General features: G+C 38.3%; 1 protein-coding gene across 1 annotated transcript in view; it reads left to right on the forward strand.

Moving 5' to 3' along the window:
* Nucleotides 1-10,058: 10,058 nt before the first annotated feature.
* The window catches only part of LOC136836419 (uncharacterized), a 471,898-nt gene continuing 456,981 nt past the window's right edge, over nucleotides 10,059-24,975 (forward strand). Inside the window, exon 1 of the mRNA XM_067100638.1 lies at nucleotides 10,059-10,112. The gene's annotated coding sequence lies outside the window, so the exon portion shown is untranslated. The remainder of the gene's footprint in view (nucleotides 10,113-24,975) is intronic.

Genomic DNA, 24,975 nt, shown 5'->3' on the forward strand with positions numbered 1-24,975 from the left:
AGAAAATATCCAAGAAATCATGAGGGAAACAGAGAGGCTTGGGAGAAGCGAGCAAGATGGAAGGGGGAGTGGAAATTAATTGTGTAAAGAAGTTAGAAGAAAGAAAAGAAGACTGAATGAACGGTAAGGGATGAAAATGCAAAGTTCAGGGTTTCCGGTCTATTCTATTTAATATGGAGTTCAAGATTCTGTATTTATGTTATCAGAAATAAATTTTGCTCTTGTTACTTATTTATTGTCTGGAATATGTCTTTATCACCATTGCAATTCAAACGTTCCTGCTAGTTATTATTATTATTATAATTATTATTATTATTATTATTATTATTATTATTATTATTATTTATTTATTTATTTTGACATGTTTTATACCTTTTGTACGTAGTTGAAGAAAGAAATAAAACAGTAATATATATATATATATATATATATATATATATATATATATATATATATATATATATATATATATATATATATATATATATATATATATATATATATATATATATATGTGTGTGTGTGTGTGTGTGTGTGTGTGTATATATATATATATATATATATATATATATATATATATATATATATATATATATATATATACTATACATATTACTGCTTTATTTCTTTCTTTAAATACATACCAAAGGCAAAATACATGTCAAAATAATAATAATAATAATAATAATAATAATAATAATAATAATAATAATAATAACTAGCAGGAACGTTTGAATATATATACAGTATACACACACACACACACACACACACACATATATATATATATATATATATATATATATATATATATATATATATATATGATTCAACCTAGGTAAATGCTTATCATGAACCAGTTATAGACTAAATGAATGATTTCGTTACTTACCTCAGTATTTGTATAAAATCTGACTGATGGTGATTCAGGAAATCATAAAAAAAAAACAAGGAGAAAGGGGAAATTTAGCTGAGCGGAGGGCTCTACTCACAAGTTAGTTGTAAGTAAACACGTTTGGGTAAGTTTAAGATAACGTGCATTTACAGTAAATGAACTATCAGAAGATGAAATGAATTAATCAGGCAGGCAAGGTCTGAGAGGTTAATTATAACTGGGAACACTTGAAGGCATATCCATCGGCGTGACGATGCTGATACAAGGCACAGTCAAGAGAGATTTTTACGGCTCACAAACCCTCTGTAAACGGAGAGATTTACGAATTAAAAGCCAGTAAGGACAGAATAAAATATGCATAGGACAAGGCGAGCGCAGAGGGTGCCAAGGAAGCCTTGAACACACGATTTTGTAATTATTCAAACACGGGCATTTACGTAACACTGCCCTAGCAAGGCAAGGTTAATATGGAAATACTGGCCCTCAGAAATGAAAATAGAAAGTTTAGTACGAGAATTAAAACGGTGTGACTGAATGGAAGAACCTTTGCAACAGATCACTTTACCTTATAGAATAGGTGGCTTCAGCGAGGATAATTGCAGCGGAGGAGGGTTAAAAGGCTTCACTGGTAAGAATACTAAAGCCCCCTACAAGATAGGACCACATGGTAGGCCCATGGCTCTCTGCAAGAAGCAGGTAATAAAGGGGCAGATGTGTCTCGCTCGCTCCCTGCTATGTCTCTCTGCCTTGTTCCATCGGTCAGGCCTTCATCAGACCTCGGTCAGGGGTTAGTGTCGTTCCCCTATGCGTCAGTGCCAGGTGTTCTTTCTCTTAATCTGCATCGCCGGCTCTATTCTGCCTCCGGCCATAGTTAATCTCCTCACAACCTCGTGTCTGGAAACAAAGGACTCCGCAAAGTCACATGTTCAAAAGAGAAAGTGGGAGAGATATACAGAGTGAGGTCAACGGGTTTTGAGGAGGAGCCAACATTCCTTTCGCCCTTCCCTGTCAGGCAGTGCTAACTTTAATTGACCTTCTTAAGGTAAATATCAAAAGAAATATGAGAATAAATTATCTGGAGTGTTAAAATGCGATAAATCATATGTTACTGTTATTTTGGAACAGGAACAGTTACAAATATAAGAAAGTTACTGTAAATATTAAGCACAATAACTGTAAGTGATTTCCTTAAGGTAAATCTTAAAATAATCACGCACTTAACTTTTAGTAGTTGTTACAGTCAATGACATGCAGTTAGTTTGCCTTGATGAAGCACTACAATGAAGTACTGTACACATGGTCTTCGTTAGGTGTCGCTTGAGTCAACTACACAGTGCCAGACGTGGCACAAACTGAGGTCAATGGTGCTTATGGGCACAAAGGTAAGTACAATGAAGGGCAGACAAATATGTAACGTACACGGTCTTTTCGAGTCATGGACTCGGGATTTTAAATTACAAGGGAATAACAAAGAAGACAAATGGTAAAGTTAAAGAAAAATGATGATAATATGCCGAAATTATACTCTTTAGCTCATGAAAAATGGCTTAGGTTTACTTTTTTCCCAAGGGGCTTCAAAGCAGTCAAAGGACACGACTCCTCCAACAGGATTATTTGCCAACATCTATGATGAGGAGGCACTTATATGATAATACTTAATGGTTTTGATCACATATGATTTTAAAATGTATCATGCGTTTATAGGCATGAGAAGGAAGTCACAGGACTTACGAATTTGAAATGTCAGTCAATTTTCACTCTGCATTGGCAGAGTGGGAAGTAAAGTAAAATTTGCGCCTTGGTAAGGTGTGAATTAAATGCGAGGGCCTGAAAGGGAAAAGAGATGAGAAAATCAATGGAAAATATTAAAGGAAGAGAATTATGTACAAGATTGTAAGGAAAAGAACCAGGCAAAGACTCGGGCATTCTCTTTCTGGATAGAGGGGCCAAAGAACTTTGTAGGATAAAAGGGTGGCACTGTGCCAGATTTGCACTGGGGCCAGGAGAGCTCAGCAGCTCTCTTCAGGCTACCTGACGTTACTTACACCCATGATTGCTGCTGCAGATCTCTTTAGGTTAATGGTTCTCCTTGGTAGGGGAATCGGTCAAAACGAGCCCGAGGAGGAAAATTGGAGTGCCACCCATGTCGACTTCTTTGGTGGCTGAAGCAGGGATATTCATTTCAGGCTCTACCCCAAGTCGCCGCAGTGCCGTGAGTTCATCGGCCATTTGAGACACAGCAGAATCCTTACTCATGGTTGTGTCTGCAGGGGACCGGGAAAGAGAAGAAGAGGTCGCTGTGGGCGTGATAGGCTCGCAGGTTACCACGACCAGCTCAGGCATGGGTTGCGAGGCCACACCGTCGGTTGAGATTCTGCTGTGGTCGGAAGAATCCATCTCTCTTACCAGCACTGGGATGTCTTGAATGGAGATCGGGGGTGTGCTCTGGCGTTGGCACTAAGGCAGGGTCAGGCACTAGTATTTGATTTGGAATTTGCTCATCATTCAGGACGGATGGAGCTTGGCACTGCTCAGTGCACGCAAGTGGCACTGGCAGAGATTGTGAATCAAGTCTGGGATTTCTTGGAGGGAGGTCTATTTGGTGCCTTGGCACTGGCACTGTGGTAGGGCCTGGCACTGGAATGGGATCTGGAATCGATTTTGATGGAGGTGGCCACTTCACATCGTACTCAGGTAGCACTGGCAGTGGAATGAATGCAGGCGTTTGAGGCTTACTCATGCCTACTGAATGATTTGAGGGATTTGGACCCCTGGATTGCTGTAACTTAGCTGGGGACTGGAAGTCCTGTCCCAGGAGGATGTCATAACCTCCAGGAGTATAGCTTGCTATGGCAAGGTTGTATATTTTGGATCTATGATGTCTAGTGATTCTTAGCTGAGCAGTAGGGAGTATCATTTTAAATTGATTGATACCCTCAATTGTGACAAGTTTATGTCAGTTAATGGTAGCTCCATAGGGAACTTTGTCTTTCCTTATGTGGGACCCTTGGCTGGAGGGCCTAAGAACTTTGGATTTGTAACTGCCAAGGCGATGGCAGGAGTACTTGATTTATATTAGGGCATATTGCCCATGTGGGTAAGTGGCCATAAACTTTGCAAGCTATGCAATATCTCTGGCTGTAATCTCTTTGTGGCACTGCCCCTGAGGAGGGTGCAGGCTTGTTAGTGGGTGGATTCCTTGAAGGGGGTTTGAAAGGCACCGGGGGTGGGGCCTGGGGCTTGTTTCAACTCTGCTCTGTGGAATGTCCAGCTTTCTTGCAGAACCCACATACAACGGGCTTTTGTGAGTGCCCATTCTTGGGAGGATGGGTGCCGGAGGTGAAAGGAGGGCATATTTTATGTCCCAGTGAGCTTGCATGGGCGTGATGGGTGTCCCACATGTCAGCGAGGCAACTGCACTCTGCTAGAGCCGTGGGCACTTTTTCGCAGACATGGGTTGCTAGGGCAGAGGGGGCATAATATAAAAAGTTTCCAATCTTGAACCACTTGAGGATGTCCTCGGCAATGGAGACTCCCAGGGACTCTAGCCATTTAGAGAGGGCTCTATCTGATTGATATGACCAGTCAGACCAAGTCTGTCCTACTCTGTTATCTGGCCTCTCCAGAGTTGTCTCCAGCATTCAGGGGTGATCTTGTACACTTCTGTGATCGCCTTGCGCACTTCCACCCATTTCCCTTGATCTGCCTCAATTAGACCCTTTCCTCCAAGAAATTTTCCCAAGAGTAGGGAGACTTCGGCAGGAGCGAGTGGGTGTGTGCCAAGGACCCTTTCTACCCGATTGAGCCACACCTCGGGCTTGGCCTTGGTTCACTTGGGCATAAAGGTATGAGCCTGAGTGAGGGCGGATGCACCAGGGGCTGGAGAGTAGCTGGTATTGTCAACTTGGGCTATCTGGAGCTCATGGGCCTGCTACTTTTCCTCCCTATCCTTTCTTTCTTGTTCTTCCCTTGCAAGTCTATCAAGCCTATCTTGTTCTTCCTTCACATGTTTATTGAGCCTATCTTGCTCTTCCTTCTTCGCCTTTCTTTCTTGTTCTTCCTTTGCATTTTTATCGAGCCTATCTTGCTCTTCCTTCTTCTCCTTTCCCTCTTGTTCTTCCCTTGCGAGCTTATCCAGCCTATCTTGTTCTTCCTTCTTTGCCTTTCTTTCTTGTTCTTCCCTTGCGAGTTTATCTAGCCTAACTTGCTCTTCCTTCTTTGCATTTCTTTCTGCCACTCTCTCCGCCTTGGCATAGAATATTCTCTCTTGGACCTACTCCCTCAGGGCTTGTCCTGACAGTCCCATGTCCTTTCCAGTGGACTTATAGAACTTGAAGTCCTCATTTTGCTGGGTTCTGGATGCCGTAGACATCTTGAGATAATGCATATCTGGGCATGACCCTTTAGATAATCAATATGTCTGAAGAGATTCAAATTTCAGGGTGTCTTGAAAGACTCAAGATTTTTGTGATGAATGGGTTTCAATATGTCTATAAGGCTCAGTTGTTCATGATGAATGAATTTTAATGTCTGAAAAGATGTAGTTGTTTGTGATGAATGAATTTTAATATGTCTCGAAAGACGTAAATTTGGATTTTACTTCATGCACATACTTGGCTGGCTATAGCATGAAGGCTGGTTTTTTTTTTGGTTCGCCTCATAGGACGTGATTTGTTCACAGAGAACTGACTTACGATTATTTCTCTCATAGGACTTGGTTTCAGATTCACGCACGGACTTGGCCGGCTATAGCGTGAATCTTAAGGCTTGGTTCGGGGAGTGTTTTCCCTGTTCCCAAGAATTTTCCTTTTTTGGTTTTGCCTCATAGGGCATGGATTTGTTAGCAGGGAACTGGTTTGGTTTTGTCCTGGAGGATATAGGAATTTTGGTTTTATTTCACACATGGACAAGACTGGCTACAGCGAGAATTTGGGTTTGGTTTGAGGAGCGTTTGCCCGTTCCTGAGAATTTGGTTTTTCTTGTGATGAGAAAAAATTTTCTTTTCTTTTTAGGGGAGTCCCGATAGGTGTTAGGTTCGGGAACTCAATGAGTGTCGTAATACTCTTAGAATAATAACCCAACAATAAATAAAAAAAAGGACATGGTGTAAACCTTAAATAAAAAAAAATGCTTTGAGAGACACTGGGATACTGTTGCAGAGGAGGTAAGGTGTTCATACTGATACAAATTGGTGGGTTAAAAACCACCCGTTTTAGAAGTACACTTATTTTTATTTTTATAGGAGTAATAATTTCATCACCGAGAGGCGGATAAGTTACAAAGTTATATTTTTTGTAAATTACACTGATAAATGGGCGTATTTTGCCAACAATCATAAGAGCCTTTTCCTCCAAGCTACTATAAGTACAAAACTTAATTCTACCATGCATGGGCGCTGCTTGCCTAGTTCACATGCGTACAAAATTACATTTCCCTATTTTAGCCTACCTCGCACGTGACCAGAAAAGGGTATGTTTGCTCAGCTGGATAACCACTCGAGTTTGTTTGGGTCTGGCTCAGTGGCAGCTCAAGGTCATCTGGTATGCACCTGGCCCGAAGGGCAATGACCAGAAGGGAAATTTTTCCAAGACTGACTGCGCCTACACAAACATATCATCCCTCTTATGTTTATTTAGAGGAACCCAAATATAAAACCTTCTCTTAGGCTTTACGAAAGTTACACTGGGAACGACGTGAAGGCCACGTGGTCACAGCGAACTTTAAGCAAAAAAAAAAAAAGGTTCCTGACACTTACGAATGAAATAGCTGCCGAATGGAAACTTTTTGAAATGAAATAGAATTTATCATGTGCAGTGCTGTATGGAGGAATGGTACAAATGCAAATATGAAGCGCATTTATTTGCTCACATGGCCTGAACAAATTTTACACCTTTTTTGAGATTGCTCTCTATAATGAGGAATTATACATTTGCCTAACAGATCCCTAACCTCTACCAGAGAGAGAGAGAGAGAGAGAGAGAGAGAGAGAGAGAGAGAGAGAGAGAGAGAGATTAACTCTGAGCTCCAGCAATATAGAAATTTGCTGGATAACACAGGGAAGAAATACATGCACTATTTCCTTTTTACGAGGCATCGTAATTCTCTAACTTGCCTATTTGAAAACATGCAAAGCCCTCATGCAGGGCTATCAAAACTTGTGTAACGGATACTACTCTCTCTTATCGATGACTGGATTGCATGCATGTGCCTAACGTTTCCCTATTGCTATTTTCAGTCACAATTTCACTTCCTATCCTAACATAAAATAAAAATACTCACTGTGTGGAAATCCTTGACTGTGCGCTTGCAGATTTTATGCTAAAGGTTCATTTCTTTGTCTCGCATTCAGCCTAGCTTCGCTAGTTGCTGACACTACAAGTTGCCAGGGGGGGGGAAGGTTCATTTCTGCACATTGCTTGCAAGATCTAAGTCTCAGTCGCCATTTTTATAATTTAACCTGGGGAAATGCTTATCATGAGCCAGTTATAGACTCTAAATGAATGAATTCTTTACTTCCCTCAATATTTGTATAAAATCTGACTGCTGTTGATTCAGGAAATCATAAAGAAAAACAAGGAGAAAGGGAGAATTTAACTGAGCTGAGGGCTCTACTCACAAGTAAACACATTAGGGTAAGTTTAAGATTACGTGTATTTACATTAAATGAACTATCAGAAGATGAAATGAACTAATCAGGCAGGCAAGGCCTGAGAGGTTAATTATAGCTGGGAACACTGGAAGGTATATCCGTCAATGTGATGATGCTGATACAAGGCACAGTCAAGAGAAATTTTCATGGCTAACAAACCCTCTGTAAACAGAGAGATTTACAAATTAAAAGCCAGTAAGGATAGTAAAATATGCATAGGACAAGGCAAGCACAGAGGGTGCCAAGGAAGCCTTGAACACACCATTTTATGTAATTATTCAAACACAAGAATACTAAGACCCCCTACAAGATAGGACCACATGGTAGGGGCATGGCTCTCTGAAGGAGGTAGGAATGAAAGGGGGAGGTGTGTCTCACTCGTGTCCAGCTATGTCTCTCTGCCTCATTCCATCGGTCAGGCCTTCATCAGACCTCGGTCAGGGGTTAGTGTCGTTCCCCTTTGCGTCAGTGCCAGGTGTTCTTTCTCTTAACCTGCATCGCCGGCTCTATTCTACCTCTGCCTCCGGTCGTACTTAGTCTCCTCACAACCTCGTGTCTGGAAACAAAGGACTCCGCAAAGTTATGTGTTCAAAAGAGAAAGGGGGAGAGATATACAGAGTGCGGTTAATGGGTTTTGAGGAGGGGCCAACATTCCTTTTGCCCTTCCCTGTCAGGCAGTGTTAAGCAATGTATTGTGGTTTTATTTTTTCAGCTTTCAATCGAGCATTTGGTGGCTTGGATGCTTGGGAAGATGTAGCTACATATATATATATATATATATATATATATATATATATATATATATATATATATATATATATAATGTAGTTTTGTAAAACCATATTAAGGGAATTCTAGCAACAAAGCTGGGAATGACCTATTCTAATTATTTCACAGCTTTTCTCACTTAGAGATTAATATTGTTCTTATTGATATTATTTTCCGGGTTCTAACGTTGAAAAACGTCTAGTTTCGCAGATTAAGTTTTGAGAGTGGCAGTACAAAAGTTATGTTGTAAGCCGCTCTGCACCCGCTGCATGGGCAGAACAAATATGTAATGAATGCGATCATGCCTAAAACACTGTAGGGATTGAAAAAATAAAAATAAAAATCTTTGTCAATTAATGTTGGAATCGGTTCTATCCTAGTGTAATGGGCCCATCTCTCTCAAAATTTCATATATGAAATCTACCAAAACCAGGAGATTTTTCATAGGAATAAAATATCTATGAAGGTATGAGCGTGGAATGCTCAGCGTTGCTAGAAGCAATCGTATTATTTCCTCTTATCATCGTTATTACCATGTTCATTGCTCTGATAGCAATGCCAGCTGACAAGCTTGGGGTAATCCCTAGCATTCTTAACGTTAAACACACGTACCCAGGAGATATATATATATATATATATATATATATATATATATATATATATATATATATATGTGTATATATATATATATATATATATATATATATATATATATATATATATATATATATATATATATATATATATATATATATATATATATATATATATATATATATATATATATATATATATATATATATATATATATACTGTATATATATATATATATATATATATATATATATATATATATATATATATATATATATATATATATATATATTAACAGATTTTAAGTGGTGTAATTTTATTCAGACACTATTAAATGAACAGTTTTACACAATAATTCACATGACGGATACCAAGAAACCTTTTTGCAGATGCTGTGAGTGCTCCGTATCAGCTGGCGTGGAAAACAGCTGATGTGTTGTCCGAATATTTAGACATGAAGTTAGGAACTTAATTTATTTCTTGATACCGTAAACAAAATAGCCACTGTATATTTACAAAATATTCCACCGTAAAAAGGCTAGTAATATGATTGTTATTCTTTTTCTGGAAGAGGTGAGATAGGTATTTCTTTGAGAGGCTGGATGTCACAGTTAGATCGGAACACAGTGGTAAGATTGCCAGCGAACGGCAAAGCTCTTAATTTCTTTACGCCTTTTTGTGACACAAATTGCGTTTTCAGTTCTATTGACAATTATTGGTAGTTTACATTTAAAAACACGTAGCAGTTAGCAAATCTAGATGTGTCGAAGAGTGGCTAGGATATTCTAAATAACGCGAAAATAAATAGACTAATTGGCAACTTAACGAGAAGCGAAAGAGCTGCGTTCAATACATCTGAAGACAATTCCGGTAGCGTTTACAAACTTCGTTGAGACACCATTATGTATTCTGTCAACAACAATGTCGCAATAAATCTAATGTTGGATACTTTTAAAAATTCATTAGTATTTTCATATGGGTATTCAGCTTAAATAAAAAAAAAACGTAAAAACGATCAGAGCGTTCCACACCGAAACGTAAGCTTTGGACCATTGTTCATAGTAGAGTGTATATGAACACTGCCGTTTCAACCACTAGCTGGGCAGAGGTATCAAAGGCTCGAAGGCTCGAAGCCTGGGAAACGGATCAGTTGTGTGTCATGCGGGTAAGTGATAAGTGTAGTGCGCTCGCTTTGTTATTTACAAGGTCACTTGCCTCATTCTGTTTAAGACCTACTATAGCTGTTCAATCTGTTTACCTGTGTGCGTTCGCTGTATGTACTTGGATGCATTTTCCAAAGGAATTAAACGTGAGAAATGCTGCTTCTGAATTGTGTGCTGCAAGTGACATTTTGTGGAGAATCGCTGTTCTCTTTGTGATCTTTATAACAAATAACTGTTGTATCTCGTCGTGGGTATAGTAGGTTTGATGAAAAATTTGCTGGAGTGCATGTTCTCTGCTTTCTAGTATCATGTCTGTTAACATTAATTGCAGGAATTGTACCCGATGCATCGTTAAGTTAGGATTTGTAAAATGTAGTTTGCGCACAAGTTAAGGCATATTACTCACTTCACCAACATTTCAGGTTTGTTTTGAACCAATATCTTAAGACCGTAGTCAAATCAGTTCAAAACGTGCATCAAGTTTACTTATCACACTGGTTAACTGTTTAAAATTGTCATATAACTTGACGCGGGGATAGGAGTGTGGATTTTATGTACCGAGAAAGAGAACACTACCGATGAACCATTTTTTTTAACGAGAGATGATGGAATTTTTTTTTACAGAGAAAATAATAATTTAAGAACACAAGTGAAAGAAATGGAGAACGCCTCCCTTGTAAAATTTAATGAGTTTTAAAACATCATACTAATTTAGAAAGATATTAACAGCATTTTGCGCCTTGCAGTGTAACACTTTATTAGGTTGAAATTTGAGATAAACATATCTTGGGTGTTGATGCATTCACTTTTCAAAGCTCAGTAGATGGGGTTCATATGAATTTGGGGAAAATATTATGGAAATGATGAAAACGTCCCCAAACCACATGCTAGTCCCCATGGTTCGGGGATGCTGTTTGCATTATTGGAATTCCCAAGGAAATCGATTTTTAATTAAGTTACCCCTAACTCACTCTCACACATTCGCTTCCCCCCCTCCCTCTCTTACGAACGTGTGACACTCAACGATCTATCTGTAGCTTTTACAGTACTTACTTCACCGAGGTACGAAATGGCAGCAGGGCTATAACCAAAAATATGCCACCCGATAACTTTCATGTAGCATCTTACTTAGGTAATTCTGGATTAAATCAAAATGCTCAACCGATGTGTATGTATCTATATATATACTGTATGCATGTATATATATATATATATATATATATATATATATATATATATATATATAAATATATACTTATATATGTATATATATGTATTTTTATATATATACATATATATGTATTATATATATATATATATATATATATATATATATATATATATATATTTATATATATATATATATATATATATATATATATATATATATATATATATATATATATATATATATATTTATATATATATATAATATATATATATATATATATATATATATATTTATATATATATATATATATATATATATATATATATATATATATATATATATATATATATAATGTTAGTGTTACGAAAACAGTCGTCTTATTTTCCTTGAGAGCTCTTGTATTTTCCAGGAAGCGTGCGCTCTTGTTAATGAAAAACCGAAACGGAATGGAAAATAGTTCCAGCAAGTGAGAGAATTTGATTGAAAAAACAGTGCTTTAATAAGAACCTGTTTAAAAAGGAGGCCAGATTCTGCAGCTGGGGATGGGTTGAAGCTAAGACGTGTTATATCTAAATTATCAGTGTCCGTATACTGTACATTGGCTGAGTGGCACTGGAACTATGCTGTAGAAAGAGGAGGAGCCTAAGTCTGGTGTGAAGTTAAAAAAAAAGAAGAAAAAGTGCCCCTAATGATCGTATGGTACATTCTCTCCCATGAAATGTAAAGTAGTCATAGAGACATTATCTGCGTATATTTAATGCGAAAAACTCAGTTATCCATAAATGCATATTTTAAAAACTCAAAGTAGCCTATATGGTAACTTACTTACCTAGAGATTTTCATAATTTAGAAAAAAAGACATAACTACCGTATGCCAGATTGTCCTTTTTCGGTATTTTTTTTTTTTTTTTTACCTCGTCGGCTGTAAGTTGTAGCCAGTGGTGTATTTTGTGGAAGCAGGCTTAGTATCATGTAAGACATTGGAAATGAGATCTTTGTTGTATTTAGTCTTGTGTAAGCATTACAGTTGTCGGCCATGAAAAGATAAGAGAGTATCAGAGTATTCTAAGGAGGCAGCCCTTACTCCCGGTATTTTCTCTCATACTCATCTTCTAAGGAAATAGCTCCTTGCATCATTAAGAGCATTTCGAGGCATAACATTTCTAATGTTGCGTACTTGAATATATATATATATATATATATATATATATATATATATATATATATATATATATATATATATATATATATATATATATATACACACACACACACACACACACACACACACACACATACACATATATATATATATATATATATATATATATATATATATATATATATATATATATAAGATTTCTGATGATACGGATACCCGGTTACCTTCTACAACAAGCACCATTTGCACAACACTGATCTGATCAGAAGACTTTGTATGAGTCTTATATTTTCCTTTAATTAGGAGATGAGTGTTTCGGTGCTGCATGATGAAAATCGTTTGTTGGAAGAAGATAAGCATCCTGTTTGGATGAGCGAAGTTCCGGGAATCCGTTTTAAAGCTTATGATTTATTTGAAAGTTGGGAGGTAGCCTAATGTGCATGGCCATCTTGCAAGTTGTACCTAGTCAGTTTCATTAGCGAACCTCTGTTTTTAACGTTTAAATCCCGTTCCTCGGGAATGAACGCTTGTTGCCGGTTCCTTTTAGGTGCTACAAGTCGCGCTGCCAGTGACCAAGAGGGTCTTTGGTTCCTTGTACTGCACAACTGTGGAGCTGACTTCCAGGCAGCGCCCGAATGCTGATTCTCACAAGTTTATAGGAAGTTCAGTAAACAGTTGCCCGAAAGTTTGATCATTTTTCATCATCAATTGCTAATATACTTCTCTTTTGATTTATCTCCTTTTAGTTTGTATATTACCAATGGTTATTTTAATCTTTGGAAGCTTCCATGATAAGTTTGACTCTTTCTGGCTACTGTTTGCTCTTTTTGAATAATAATAATGATGGCAGGGAATATGTGAAAGTTTTTGAAAGAAAAAAGTTGAAGATTGAAGTTTTGGAAGTAAATTCAAGTCTGGAACAGTATGACACATTTATATAATGCCACAGGGCCAATGCAGACTTTAAATTGGCCGAAATGCTAGATAAAAAAAGGCCCTAAAGTTCAGCCCCTTAGTACAGTAATTGTCAGCTAGAACTGTGAATATACCGCTGCGTTATATAGCAGGTTGAGGTCGATACATTCGTCAAATCTTTTTATACTGGCCTCTCCCACAACACTTTCAAATAGTCCTCTCTCGCCAGACACTTGTGTGGCCCTCTATCACAAGACACTTTCATATGGCCACTAATCACAAGATACTTTAATATGGTCACTTCTCACAAGACACTTTAATATGGTTACTTCTCACAAGATACTTAAATATGGTCACTTCTCACAATATACTTTAATATGGTCACTTCTCACAAGACACTTTTATATGGTCACTTCTCACAAGACACTTTAATATGGTTACTTCTCAGAAGACATTTTTATATGGTCACTTCTCACAATATACTTTAATATGGTCACTTCTCAAAATATGCTTTAACATGGTCACTTCTCACAATATACTTTAATATGGTCACTTCTCACAATATAATTTACTTTAATATGGTCACTTCTCAGAAGATACTTAAATATGGTCACTTCTCACAAGATACTGAAATATGGTCTCCTCTCACTAGACATTTTTATATGGTCACTTCTCACAAGACACTTTAATATGGTTACTTCTCACAAAACACTTCAATATGGTCGCTTCTCACAATATACTTTAATGCAGTCACTTCTCACAAGATACTTTAATATGGTCACTTCTCACAAGATATTTTAATATGATCACTTCTCACAAGATACTTTGTTATGGTCACTTCTCACAAGATACATTAATATGATCACTTCTCAGAAGATAATTTGGTATGGTCACTTTTCACAAGACACTTTATTATGGTCACTTCTCACAAGATACATTAATATGATCACTTCTCAGAAGATAATTTGGTATGGTCACTTTTCACAAGACACTTTAATATGGTCACTTCTCACAAGATATTTTAATATGGTCACTTTTCACAAGACACTTTAATATGGTCACTTCTCACAAGATATTTTAATATGGTCACTTCCCACAAGACACTTTAATATGGTCACTTCTCACAAGATATTTTAATGCGGTCACTTCCCACAAGACACTTTAATATGGTCACTTCTCACAAGATATTTTAATATGGTCACTTCTTACAAGACACTATAATATGGTCACTTCTCACAAGATACTTTAATGTGGTCACTTCTCACAAGATACTTTAATGTGGTCACTTATCACAAGATATTTTAATATGGTCACTTCTCACAAGATAATTTAGTATGGTTACTTCTCACAAGATACTTCAATATGGTCACTTCTCACAAGATATTTTAATATGGTCACCTCTCACCAAACACTTTTATGTGTTCACTTCTCACAAGATATTTTAATATGGTCACTTCTCACAAGATACTTTAATATGGTCACTTCTCACAAGATATATTAATATGGTCACTTCTCACAAGATACTTTAATATGGTCACTTCTGACAAGATATCTAAAATGGTCACTTCTCACAAGACACTTTAATATGGCCACTTCTCACAAGACACTTTAATATGGTCACTTCTCACAATATACTTTAATATGGACACTTCTCACAAGATGCTTAGTATGATCACTTCTCACAAGATACTTTAATATGGTCACTTCTGACAAGACACTTTAATATGGTCACTTCTCACAAGATACTTTAATATGGTCACTTCTCACAAGACACTTTTATATAGTCACTTCTCGCAAGACACTTTAGTATGGTTACTTCTCACAAGATACTTTAATATGGTCACTTCTGACAAGACACTTTAATATGGAAACTTCTCACAAGACACTTTTATATGGTCACTTTTCACAAGACACTTTAATATTGTCACTTCTCACAAGACACTTTTATATGGTCACTTCTCACAAGATACTTTAATATGGTCACTACTCATGAGACATTTTAATATGGTCACTTCTCACGAGACACTTTAATATGGACACTTCTCACAAGATACTTTAGTATGGTCACTTCTCACCAGATACTTTAATGTTGTCGCCTCTGACAAGATAATTTAATATGGTCACTTCTCACACAATACTTTATTAAGGTGACTTCTCACAAGATACTTTAATATGGTCACTTCTCACAAGATACTTTAATATGGTCACTTCTCACAAGATACTTTAATATGGTCACTTCTCACAAGATACTTTGTTATCGTCGCGTCTCACAAGATATTTTAATATGGTCACTTCTCACAAGACACTTTTATATGGTCACTTCTCACAAGATACTTTAATATGGTTATTTCTCACCAGACACTTTAATATTGTCACTTCTTGCAAGATACTTTAATATGGTCACTTCTCACAAGATACTTTAATATGGTCACTTCTCTCCAGACAATTTAATATGGTCACTTCTCACAAGATACTTTATTATGGTCACATCTCACAAGATACTTTAATATGGTCACTTCTCACCAGACACTTTAATATGGTCGCTTCTCACAAGATATTTTAATTTGGTCACTTCTCACAAGATACTTTAATATGGTCACTTCTCACGAGACACTTTAATATGGTCACTCCTGACAAGACACCCTTATATGGCCACTTCTCACAAGACACTTTAATATGGTCACTTTTCACAAGATACCTTAATATGGTCACTTCTCACAAGGCACTTTTATATGGTCACTTTTCACAAGACACTTTAATATGGTCACTTCACACAAGACACTTTTAGATGGTCACTTCTCACAAGATACTTTAATATGGTCACTTCTCACAAAACACTTTAATATGATAACTTCTCACAAGATACTTTACTATGGTCACTTCTCCCAAGCTACTTTAATATGGTCATTTCTCACAAAACATTTTTATATGTGACCTGATTTTCGGTTATACATAGGTTGTACCAGTACAAATGAAACATGTAAGATACAATTAATGCATGTATTTTCCTTAATAGTTACACAGGGCCCTGTTGCTAATATTATGCTACTTAAATATGCAATTATAGTCGGAAGGTACTTTGAGGTGACATGCGCCCGTCACTGTCTTTCAGATGCGTTTCCTAACCCGTCGACCGTTAAAACCTTACTGATCTTTAACTTTCAAACTGAACTTGCTTAGGTCATAGACCTCAGCTGATTGGTTTCTTATAATTGAAAGAGACCAATAAGAGTCTTTGATGTGTGGTGTTCATTTGAATTACCCATGCCAAACTCCAACGATCGTATGGCGTTCGACAAATCAGCAGTATCTGTTCGTTACGCTCTGATCACAAAGACGTACAACAACTAGCAGATTTTGTTACATTTCAAACATGGATTTCTATATAAATTTGTTCACCACTCCCCCCTAAAAGTTCTGCGTCTCGCAGGACTCTCAATATTTTTTAAAATTAGTTTCTCTGCTATTTGTGCACTGCCATTTGAGTACCATACCTCCCGACATATGTTATCAATAATTCATGCAGAAACAAAAACTAAAATTTAGCAAGCCAGAGTCAAATTGCGCAGTTACAATTGGCAATTTACAGTGTTATGAATTCCACGCATCACATTGTTATGATTTAATTTTTTTTAATAATAATAAAAAAAGGATTCTATAGGATCAATGGAGTAATAATTTTTAGCTTCACACATTAACATACACAACTTTCTTAGAATTTGGATTGAAATAACCTGCAGTTCAAATAATCAAAACAAAGGCAAAATAGTTTTGTAAAAATCACAGAAATTGAATAAAAAGAATATATGACATCAAATAGACATGAATAAAATCAACCACAAAATATGAAATAAAAGACCATGGAATGCAAGTACATAGACACGTTTATGATGTTTTCTTTTCACAACAGCACATGACCCCAATATTTGTAACCTTCGTCTGTATGCACATTGGGTGCACTATTAATGATCCCCAGACATGCTTGCACGTCATTTTCACTCTCCTCCCCCAGATAGCCAGGCAGTCCCCAGAAAGGGGGTACTGGCTTCTTTGATGGGGTGCATGTATGATAGGTGGTACTCACCTTGGACACCGGTTCTAATATGCTGGATCACCGCGGTGTCGTTTTTAATTTCTTTCACACAGTACGGCCCTAAGTAGGCGGGTTCGAGTTTATGTTTCCTCGGTTGCAGTCTTTTCAGGTACATTCTGTCCCTGTTTGTCTTGGATGTTTGCGTGCTGAATCGCTGATCATATTTCATCCGATACTTTTCATTGGCCCTCAACAAAAGCGTCTGCGTTGTCTGAAACACTCTTCGGGTCAGGTTACAGAACATCACCCAGTATTGTTCGACACTATATAGTAGTAAAGTTCTAGGGTCCATGATCACAGTATATGGCAATGAAGGGTTCTGTCTGTACACTAAAAAATACGGGGTATCTCTCATGGAGCCGTTATACACTGAATTAAGCGCAAGTTCCGCCATCGGCAACATCTCTATACACTGATTTGGACTATGTGCTCCTAAATATTTCAGAATATTTGTTACTTCACTATTATTGAATTAACTAACCCATTGGCTGAAGGTCAGTAAGACGCGATCATGAAATGTTCTACGTTTAACATTTTTGTTAGGTCTTTTATTACTTCGTTAATAAATTCACACCCATTGTCACTGATGAACGTACGGGGACAGCCGAACTTCACTATGAATGAACACAAAACTCTGGCAATTGATATCGCAGATTTATCCACCATTGCATATGTGTGCATATACCGCATGAACACATCCACCATCGCACACACATACCTGAATTGCCCGTCCCCTGGGGGAAAGGGTCCCACAACATCAATGTGTACTCTGGCAAATTTGATTGCCTCCACTGGCCACATTCGAGCTTTCGGAATGGTATGCCTATGGTTTTTCATGGTATTACAGATGTGGCACTGGGAGGTGAATTTCACAATGTCTTTTTTCATCCCTACCCAAAAAAAGGATTCTCGTGCCCTCTTGAGGGACCTTTTCTATACTTATATGTCCTGTATAGGGACTTACATGTATCATGTGGATGGCTTTCCCTACCAAAGAGGGAGGACGGACGACGCGAGATCGGCTGTCGCCCGGTCTCTTCTCATATTTACAAAATAAGGTATCTCCTTCAAGGGAGAACATATCTTTGGGCACTGTTAGGAAATCGGGAAACTCGTTACTTGCACCCTTTACATAAGCCTTAACTTGTTCAATCTAGGGTTCGGACTTCTGATCCCTCATCACCTCTTCCACACTCCAGCCATACAAATCAATCACATACTCTTTCACTCCCAGGGCATCTGCTTCCTGACCCCCCTGGAGGATCAGCTCTCTCGTTCTCACAGCTGTTTTGACTCACACCCCTTCTCTCTCTCCCCAACTCATGAGTTGCTGAGTTAATTTCGTTTTCTGCATGAGGTGCCTCTGAGGCATGCAACTGTTTCTTTCATCGCTGTTCCTCTTTCTTTGCTGCTTGGGTTGTAACTCCCATTATGGCAGTCCTGGAGAGAGCATCAGCTACTTTATTTGTTTTCCCTGCTAGATGTTTGATTCCCACAATATCAAACTCTAACAGTTGCTCGATCCAATGAGCCTGGCGAGTGGTTAAATCCCCTTTCTTGAATAAATCTCTCAATGGGCGATGATCTGTGTTTATTCTGACTTTATGCCCCAGCAAATAGTAGCGATGTCTCTCCAGCATCCATAGAATCGGCAATGCCTCTCTATCGAAGGTATTGTAATTCTTCTCTGCCCCTTTTAATGCTTGTGATGCAAAACAAAACAAATCGGGTTTTCACTCCCTGCATCGTCAACTTGAGAAAACATTTCCCCAGTAGCTATACTGCTCGCGTCAGTGGTTACTAAAAATGGTCGACCACACTTTGGATAAGCTAACAGTTCATTACTAGTGAGTGAAATCTTTAATTCTTGAAAAAATATTTCTTCTTCCTGTCCCCAATGAAAATCTGACAGTTTCCTCAGTGAATCTAGTGGTCTCGCTATTTTACCAAAATCTTTTATGAACTTACGATAGTAGCCTGCGAGCCCAAGGAAACTGGCTACTTCTTTTGCATTCTTCGGTTGGGGAAATTCTTTAATTGCTGTTACTTTATCTGCACGAGGCTTAAGGCCTTCAGATGTTACGATGTGTCCCAAAAATTCAATTTCTTGCTGAAAGAATTTACATTTGGTTAGATTAATTTTCATGCCATGTCGTTTTAAAGCTTCTAAGACTTCAATAATGTTCTTCTTATGTTCTTCTACTGTAGCCCATATTATGATTGTCATCTAAGCATACAAACATGCTATGCCCCAATAGCGAAGCTAATACGGACATCATAACGTGTGCAAAATGGGCAGGGGCATTCTTTACTCCAAAAGGAAGGTAATTATATTCAAACAATTGATCATTAGCTATAAAGGCTGTCTTTTCTTTGCTACTTTCGTCTAGAGGTATTTGATGATAACCTGGCTTTAAATCCAAGGTGGTGAAGAATTTACTCTCTCTGACCTTAATCAACAGTTCTTCGATAGAGGGCAATTGGAATGCATTGTCTTTTGTGATACTATTCAACTTTCTATAATCAACACATAGCCTAAGAGAACCATCCTTCTTTTTAACCATCACGATTGGCGATGCCCAGGGAGATTCACTTTCATTAATTGTCCCTTGTTCCCTTAATTTATTAATTTCATTCTCTACTTCCCGCTGATAAAAAAATGGAATTCTATACGGCTTAGATCTTATGGGTGGTTGATCCCCGGTCTCTATAACAAAAGGAACATTATTTTTTCTGCCTGGTGTTTCGTCGCCAATCACGATTGCATTTTGATAACTTTCTGTAATTTCCTTGACAATATTTTGATAAGTAACAGGGGTGGACCCGCCAGCTTTCCTCAGGAGTCTATCCAGATGTTCTTCACCGTGACCCTGACGCGTGCTACTCAAGGTCGTGAGTGTGCGAGAAGCATCTGCTGTTTCACAAGGTTCAAGGTCGCATATCGACCAACTGTCTAATACGATACGCTGATCGCTAATGTTAATAAATGGCACATTAACCTCGCTGTGTATTACCTCGATCAGACCCAGAATGATAAAATCTTCCATTTCTGATGGGTTCTGGTCAAAACTAAGGTGCCTTTAAGTAAATTCCATGCAGATGTAACAGTGAGGGACGAGAGGGTCCAGTCGTGGTGCCACATCTCCCGCTTCTGGGGAGGTGGGTATTTCCCCTCCACCAACCTTCGGTCTTAGGGAGACTCATAGACACCTCAGTCTCTCCCCCTCTGTGGGGATTCGTTGTCCTTTTAAATATACTGTACTTTGATCCCCTTCCTATTATTATTTCGTTCCTAGCCACAAAATCAATTCCTAAAATAACTGAAATTCTTTCTACTTGTAATGCTGGTACTACATAGAAGGTGTGTGTCACTACTCACCCATCGATAGTTACCTGCTGCTTCACAGTCCTCTGGGTTACCATCCGATGGCCACCTGCTGTACTTAAAACTAAACAACCTTTCATAGGCTGCACCAACCCTGTCACAAGGTGTTCTTTTAACAAAGACACTTGCGCCAGTGTCGACCAATGACCTTTGCTGTCTCTCTCCCACCCATATTTCCACGATGGGCACCGCGACTTCCTTCGCGGATTGAGGATGGGCGATAGGCTCTTGCACTACCTTACCTCCCTGCACTGTCAACGTTTGGGTAGGAGCAGCAACAGTTGGTGGAGGGCTGTCCACTACTTCTTGGGGGGTTGGTTGACTCACCTCACTCCCCAACAAGGCGTCCCTTGTTCTTCCAGGGGCACAGTCATTTGGATCTGATGAGCGTGGGTGTAGTCGGGGGTCCTCCCAACTCCTCCACGTTGCCTTTCCCTTTCTCTCCTTGGTGTACAGGGAGTGTTGTTTTGCTGGCCATCATCGTTTTTTGAACAAGTATTCACGAGGTGGTCTGTAGCATTGTATCGAAAACAGTGTTGCGGCTCAGTGAGAGAGGGGCATTGGGCTCTCATGTGGCCCTCCCTTCCACACCGCTAGCAACAGCCAACCGTCCTTTTCCTGGCAAGTTTCCTCTTGCCTCCTTGAGGTCCCTGGGTGTGTGACCCTGCACCCTGGATGGTGGGTGAGGCTGGCTGAGAACCTGCTTGGTCAGGTTGTTTAACCGTCGTAACAAATGGTTGGGAGGTGGCCTGCCCCTCTCCCTTGCTTGTTGGCATTGTTCGTGGTCTAACAGAAGTTGAACCTTCGGCGGCAAGGCTTGTAAGGGCCTCTCATCGCCAATAAGGAATCCTACTATGGAGGTGGGAAGAATTCGTCTCAGCGTGCATCGGCAGACTTCTTCTCCCTCTAGTCTGGTCTCTTTCATGGGTGAGGGACTCATAGTTTTCACCAGTGCGATTACAGAATGCTGAAATTGACTATCCCACCCCCAGCATGGGGTCATAATCTTCCATTAGCTCCATCGTCTCCTCTCGGTGTAGGGCAAACTGCTGGATGAGGTGTTTTTTAAAAGTACCCCAGTCTGCAGAATAACTGGCTTTCCAACTCTTGATTTGCAGTGCTGCATTCCCAGTCACTTTTTGTTTTGTTTTTACAATTTTTTCTCTGTCTGTCCAGCCTACTGTGGCATTTTCAATATACTTTGTGAAGGTCTCGATCGAAAGGAAACCTTCACCAGTGCGTGAGTTGTCAAACCCAGGCACTGATACATCTAGCATTGTCAGTTTTTTTTATTTTCTTGTCTGGTCGTGCTAGCGGGGACGACGCGACGTGTGGGTGGGTCGACGGGCTTTTAATTTTGTATTTCATTTGTTAATTTGTGCAACTCTTTTAGCGAGTGTTGGATATTCGTTGACAGCTCTTTTGCACTGTCCTCTTCCTTGGCACTGTTATTGTTAGCACTGGTGCTGCTAGCACTGGCACTCTTGCCGTTGCGTGCCGATTTTTTTCGAGTTTGCATTGTTAATTTCACCTTCACAATTACGCTGTTAACTATTATATGCACTGGCAATACCCCAGGACTGACACCAAAAATATGACCTGATTTTCGGTCATATTTAGGTTCTACTAGTACAAATGAAATGCGTAAGATACAATTAACACGTGTATTTTCCTTAATAGTTACACAGGGCCCTGTTGCTTATATGAGGCTACTTAATTAGGCAATTATAAAGTCGGCGGTACTCTGAGGTGACACGCGCCCATCACTGTCATTCAGATGCGTTTCCTAACCCGTCGACCGCTGAACCCTTACTAATCTTTAACTTTTCAGACTGAACTTGCTTAGGTCACAGACCTCAGCTGATTAGTCTCCTATAATCGAAAGGGACCAATAAGGGTCATCGATGTATGATATCCATTTGAATTACCCGTGCCAAACCCCAATGATCATATGACGTTCAACAAACCAGCAGTATCTGTTCGTTCCTCTCTGATCGCAAAGACGTACAGCGGCAACTAGCAGATTTTCTGCTGCATCTCAAACATGAATTTCTATATAAATCAGTTCATATGATCACTTCTTACAAAACATTTTTATATGGTCACTTCTCACAAGACACTTTGTATGGTCACTGTCTTGTGAGAAATGACCATATAAAAGTGTCTTGTTAGAAGTTACCCTATTAAAGAATCTTGTAAGAAGTGACCACAAGCTACTCTAATATGGTCACTTTTCACAAGATACTTTTAGATGGTCACTCCTCACAAGATACTTTAATGTGGTCACTTCTCACAAGATACTTTGATAAGGCCACTTCTCACAAGACACTTTAATATGGTTACTTCTCACAAGACACTTTAATATGGCCATTTCTCATAAGATACTTTAATATGGTCACTTCTCGCAAGACACCTTTAAACGATCACTTCTCACAAGACACTTTTATATGGTCACTTCTCACAAGACACTTTTATATGGTCACTTCTCACAAGACACTTTTGTACGGTCACTTCTCACAAGACACTTTTATATGGTCACTTCTCACAAGACAATTATGTGGCCACTTCTCACAAGACACACTAATATTGTCACTTCTCACAAGATGCTTTAATATGGTCACTTCTCACAAGATACTTTAATATCACTTGTCACAAGACATTTTTATATGGTCACTTCTCACAAGACACTTTTATATGGTCACTTCTCACAAGATACTTTAATATGGTCACTTCTCACAAGACATTTTTATATGGTCACTTCTTACAAGACACATTTATATGTTCACTTCTCACAAGACACTTTAATATGGTCACTTCTCACAAGACACTTTAGTATGGTCACTTCTCACAAGACACTTTTATATGGTCACTATTCACAAGATGCTTTAATATTGTCACTTCTCACAAGACACTTTAATGTGGTCACTTCTCACAAGACGCTTTTATATAGTCACTTCTCACAAGACACCTTAATATGGTAATTTCTCACACAACACATTTATATTGTCACTTCTCACAGGATACTTTAATATGCTCACTTCTTACAAGACACTTTTATGTGGTCACTTCTCACAAGACACTTTTATATAGTCACTTCTCACAAGATACTTTTATATGGTCACTTCTTACAAGACACTTTTATGTCACTTCTCACAAGACACTTATATATGATCACTTATCCCAAGACACTTTTATATGTCACTTCTCACAAGACACTTTTATGTGGTCACTTCTCACAAGACACTTTTACATGGTCACTTCTCACAAGACACTTTCATATGGTCACTTCTCACAAGACACTTTTATATAGTCACTTCTCACAAGATACTTTAATATGGTCACTTATCACAAGACATTTTTATACGTTCACTATTCACAAGATGCTTTAATATGGTCACTTCTCACAAGACACTTTAATATGGTCACTTCTCACAAGAAACTTTTTATGTCACTTCTAACAAGACACTTTTATATGGTCACTTCTCACAAGACACTTCTATATGGTCACTTCTCACAAGACACTTTAATATGGTCACTTCTCACAAGACATTTTTATATAGTCACTTCTCACGATACACTTTTATGTGGTCACTTCTCACAAGAAATTTTAATATGGTCACTTCTCACAAGACATTTTTATATAGTCACTTCTCACAAGACACTTTAATATAGTCACTTCTCACAAGACATTTTTATATGGTCACTTCTCACGAGACATTTTTATATAGTCACTTCTCACAAGACACTTTAATATGGTCACTTCTGACAAGACATTTTTATATGGTCACTTCTCACAATACACTTTAATATGGTCACTTCTCACAAGACATTTTTATATGGTCACTTCTCACAAGACACTTTAATATAGCCACTTCTCACAAGACATTATTATATGGTCACTTCTCACAAAACACTTTAAGATGGTCATTTCTCACAAGACACTTATATGTCACTTATCACAAGACACTTTTATATGGTCACTTCTCACAAGACACTTTTATATGGTCACTTCTCACAAGACACTTTAATATGGTCACTTCTCACAAGAGATTTTTATATGGTCACTTCTCACAATACACTTTAATATGGCCACTTCTCACAAGATGCTTTAATATGGTCACTTCTCACAAGACATTTTTATATGGTCACTTCTCACAAAACACTTTAATATGGTCAGTTC

The sequence above is a fragment of the Macrobrachium rosenbergii genome, chromosome 56, assembly GCF_040412425.1.
Source record: "Macrobrachium rosenbergii isolate ZJJX-2024 chromosome 56, ASM4041242v1, whole genome shotgun sequence".
NCBI classification, from domain to species: domain Eukaryota; kingdom Metazoa; phylum Arthropoda; class Malacostraca; order Decapoda; family Palaemonidae; genus Macrobrachium; species Macrobrachium rosenbergii.